This window comes from Myotis davidii, unplaced genomic scaffold (assembly GCF_000327345.1).
Source record: "Myotis davidii unplaced genomic scaffold, ASM32734v1 scaffold4, whole genome shotgun sequence".
NCBI lineage: Eukaryota > Metazoa > Chordata > Mammalia > Chiroptera > Vespertilionidae > Myotis > Myotis davidii.
Genome location: NW_006294707.1, coordinates 39,713 through 44,794, shown reverse-complemented (window position 1 = coordinate 44,794; position 5,082 = coordinate 39,713).

Sequence of the window (5,082 nt, the reverse complement as noted above, 5' to 3'; positions counted from 1 at the left end):
AATTATTTATTAGGATCCTCATAGAGGACATAACCTGGCCTTTCCCTTCCTCCCTAACCTGATTCTGAAAGCATCTGTAACTGGATTTCAGGTGGCCTCCAGGCTTTCTGTCTGCAAGAAATCTCCCTATGCACCTGTTAACTTTCCAGGCCAACTAAGAGTCATGTTTCCCACAGGTTGGACCCCAGCCTCTGGGAGGGAGGCCTACTATAGGAGCAGTCTGTAGTTTTCTTCGAAACTCCCACTGTTTAAAGGGAGACAAACAACTGGACTGGGGGACAGGGAAATTGGTTGGAGAGATCAAGAGTAAAGAGGAAAAATCTGTGGGGGAAAGCAGCAGGCATGGGCTGAGAGAAGGGGGGTGGGGGTGTTGGCAGTTATGTTACTGGCTGCAGGTGCCTTATCAACAAACTTCAAGGTCAAAAGTTTTCTGTGAGCACCAATGCTGATTGTTCACTTTTAGTAATCATTAAAAGATTAAGGTTTCTAAGAATAAAGAATTCTAATACATTAAAAACAACTAAACTCCCAGGAGAAAAGTGGAGGAGAAACAGAGCTAAAGTCTGCAGCTTCCCTGGTGATTTAGAACTGTTTGCCAGGCAGACTCAGCCCCTGAGAGCCAAGTCGAAGAAGGAGGGCTGGATGCCTGAGTTGCCCGCTGCGGCCCTGAAAGAAGAAGCAGCAGCGAGAGAAGTGGGGGAAAGCAGAAATTTACCTGCCAATAGAGCTGCCCCTCTGTTGCCCAGTGAGTAAGGAGTATTTACAACAAGCAATACAAGACTTGGGTCTTTGGCTTACTGGCTACAGCAGTTTAAATAGAAGCCAGTAACTACTACTAGCCTTCCTACAGCCCTAGGAATAGAGCAGCAAGCCTGGGACCTATAAAAGCTGCGGATAGAGCTAGCAAAAGCTCCCTGTTTGCAAATGTACTGAAAGGGTTCAGTACCTGTTGCTGCTGGAAGAGGAGGGGCTAATATCCCCTTCCAGTGCACTCCCCTGGAAGAGGCCTGGTTGCTGCTCTGCCACAAAGGGGACTGGTGGGAAGACAAAGATAGCAGGGCTCTTTAACTAATAAACAGGGTTAACAAATTAGATAATAAACAGGGTTAACAAAAGGGCAAAGAAAAGGGCACTCGCCCTGGACCTGGGAGCCATCAGGACTTTGAAATTCTCCAAGAGAGGAGGAGTCTGACTTAGAGACTGGCCGGAACCTCATTGGGTTAGGAGAACTAGAGGTTGCATACTGAACTTGTAAACTTCAGTTTGCTAGGCAGAGGTCCAAGCCCAGTTGTATAGGGGTTAAGCTAGGGCGTGGGCCCAGGTGGAGTTGCTGCAGGTGAGGGATTCACCTAACTCAACAGATACTGCAGGCAGGCCTGATGGCAGCTGGATGGCTTGGCTTCCTGACCCTACAGGGCACATTAAGATTCAATCATGAGAAAAAAGTTAGGCTCCTGAGGAAACCAAGATGGCGCATAGGTAAACGCCGGAGTTTGCTGCCTCGAACAACCACTTCAAAAATACAAGTAAAAGACGGAACGGACATCATCCAGAACCACAGGAAGGCTGGCTGAGTGGAAGTTCTATAACTAGGAGGAAAGAGAAAAGCATACCGTGACTCAGAGGAGGCGCAGTGCTGAAGTAAAATACTAAGGTGCGGAGTGCGTGCGGAGCGGGCTGGCAGCTGAGGGCGTGGTTGTCGTTTTCAATTGGGAGGGAGTCTCAGGCTCTGAGCTCAAGTTCCGGGCGAGTCTATAGGGACACCTGATCCACAATGAGTGGAAGGGCTATTGAGATGAGCCTTAAAGTCTAGAGTGTAGGCCTAGGTGGAGTCACTGTAGGTGAGGGATTCACCTAACTCAGCAGATACTGCAGACAGGCCTGATGGCAGTTGGGTGGCTTGGCTTCCTGGCCCTACGGGCACACTAAGATTCAATCATGAAATTCCGGCAAAGGTAGTCAGTTACCATTCTTGTTGTGTTTATGCAAACATCAGGCCAAATTGAATACAGTAGATAAATTGGTCTTGATTTGGCTTTTTGATAAACATAGAGGTAGTTTTAAGGAGAAAAATCCTATTTCAAGACAGGTTGTTAAAACTGAAGTATTTTCTGGACCATTTGTTATAGTTTGTCTCTGCCAGGTCACAAGCCCAGCTCCTGTGCCCAGGACAACAAGGAGCCTGACTGGAAGGTGACCTCTGACCAGACACACCCGCTGCAGATCACCATCAAGAAGACAATGGACATGGCCAATCAACCTGCTCCAAAGGATTCAGAGAATACCCTGCTGAATTCTTTACACTTTCTTTCTTATCTTCTCTTAAAGGCAAAATGCTCTGGCATTTCTGGATAATCATCGTTTTTATCTTTCTAGTAATTCTCATTTTGTCTTTTTATGAGTGCCGCAGGAACCTGAGGCTAGTCCCAGGAGGAGAACTCTTCTGCCCTTGCTGGAATACCGAAGCTCCATAAAATTACTGCTTCTTACACAAAAAAGGAACAAGATGAATAAAACAGGAGTTATCTGAGACCTGGGCTGCATGGGATCGAGGGATCTGGAAACGGCTCCTTCCATTGACAGCATCACTGTTAATGCTACTCATGGCCATAATCCTAGGACCATGTATTCTAATTCTGTTAACTCGCTTTATCTCATCCCGTCTAGATGCCTTTAAACTTCAAATGGTCCTACAAGCCAGAAGAATTCCCTACAAACCTCTCCAAGAGGAAGAAATGGGATGTTAACCCATGGGATGTCATCCTTTTCCAGCAGGAAGTAGTAAAAGATTGATCGACACCCCTGTTCACCATTATATCCCGTGGTTGTTGTACCACAAGGCTGAAAAGCTTGTGGGAAAAGGGGCTGAGGGGAATGTGAAGGAAAACCCCTATTCTGTAAAACTACTGTTTGGAATTCTCTGCTAGTCTTTGGACGGCCTCTATCTAATTCTGAAAAAGTAACTTTGCTTTCTAGCCTGCTTGAATAATGGGGGAGATAAACTTAGCTGTCTGACCTTGTAGGCCAGAGACTAGATACACCCAATGCCATGCCAGGTGCATTTTTTAATTGGATAAAACTGTGTAGTTTTCAAGGCCGCCGCCAGCAAGCGCACAAAGGGCTGGCTCTTCCATAAAAAGGGAAGTTCTGCTTGTAGCTGGGCTTAGAATTTGGATTAATTTCCCTGAGCCCACCGCGGTGAATAAAGTGTAACTCCAAACTCTCAGAGCGCTGTTTGGTTCTTGTCCGGTTTTTCTGTCACACCATCACAGCCTCCTTTTAGATGCCACCCAATCACCCCCAGCCTCTCCCTTCCCCACACCCACCTCCTCCTGTCACCCCCTGGACAGGGGACCTCATGCCAGGCCCCAGCGGCCCCGAGACCCAGGAAGGAACCCGGGCATCGCCCTCCGCTCTGCAGCTTAAAATTCACCAAAGTGCTCATCACAGCCCAACCACAAGCACATCCACACAGGAGGGAGATGGCAGGAAAGGGCACCTGGAGCAGGGACCACAGGGTCCAAGTCCCATCAGGGGCGGGGCCAGGGCCTCTGAGTGACAGGATGTGGGGGAAGGTCACTGTATGTGGGGAGGGGACACATCTCAGATGAAGGCAATGCCACCTGTGAAGCCTGAGAGAACCCATGTGCTTCCTGGGAACCCAGAGAACAGGCACTGAGCCCAGACACTGAGGGGGAGGGGACAGGAGCCTGGAGGAGGCGGGTGCTGAGAGCCTGGGGGTGAGTTAGGGGGGCTTCTGCTGCATGTAAGGGAAAGCACTGACGAGGTTCAGGGGTTACACCCTAATCCCAATGGGGCGCCCTCTCCTTCCTGCATGTCCAACCCAGGAGGCGCAGAGAACCAGAGCACACCTGTGGTTGAAGCAGGGGGTGGATGGAAGCTCTGACCCCATCGCTGGTGTGGAGAGAGTCCCTGCAGAAATGGGAGGCCCTGACTGAGGACAGGGGGCTCCCCACGATGCAGGACTCATGGAGGAGAGACGTGGAAGGTCAGCAGAGATGAGTGACCACAACTGGTGACGTTTTTACAATCATCGCAGAAGGCAAAATAAAAATCAACATCGTGAGCTTCAGTTGATTGAATGGGTTCAACAAGAAAGTGCTGACTTTGTGTAACTGTCTAGTTTTTTCTTAATAAACCGTGAAGAGCTGCATTGGAAGGTGCGTGTGTATAAAGTGTGAGTCTAGAATTTTTAGAAACAGCCGGTGTCCAGCAGTGTTCTCACCCTCACACTATTGACGTTTGGACCAGATGATGCTGTGAGGTTGGGGTGGGTGTTCTGTACACAGTGGGCTGCACTGGGCATCCCCACCAGTTGTCAGAGACACCCCCATGTGACAGCAGACATGGCCCCAGAAATTGCCAGAAGTTCCTGGTTTGGGAAGAGAAAGGGGTGGTGAACCATCTGAAAAGTATGAGGTGAAAAAAGGCAGCAGCTGGACTATTTTTCCAGCAAAATAGGACCAAGATCTACCTGTTCATTTGCCTTGTTAACCAACCACCAGGTCATCATTTGTCCTCCACATCATCTTCTTTCATAATCTCCCGGCTACTGGCCCACTGCTTGTCTACAGTAGAAGATACAGCCACGGCCATTTGAATCTTGTTCAAAGTCCCAACTAATTCAAGTTCTAACTGCCTCCTGCTCCCAGTAATACCAGGAGGCCAGATGTGGACTCTCCTTTCTACAGCAGGTCCCTCAGAAGGGGAGCAGCTGAGATGACCCCCTCTCAGAGACAGATTACAAACAGGAGCAGGTCCCAGCTTTAGGTGGAGACCTTCACGTAGAAGTGATGGCAGAGGGGAGGGCACTCTGCTCAGGCTCAGTCTATGTAACTTTTCACAAATCCTCCAGTACCTTCCTGACACATGAGAAGCTGAAAATAAACATGTGTGAGTTGCTGTTCACTGTAGCCTGTGTGGTCAGCACTGTCAGGCCAGGCTCATGGGCCCAACTGAAAGGCCTCCAGATAAAGCAAAAAATAAAATAAAATAAATACACAATTCCCAGCACATGTCGATTTCAGGTAAATAATTGTTTTTTTCTCTGACATTCAGCTT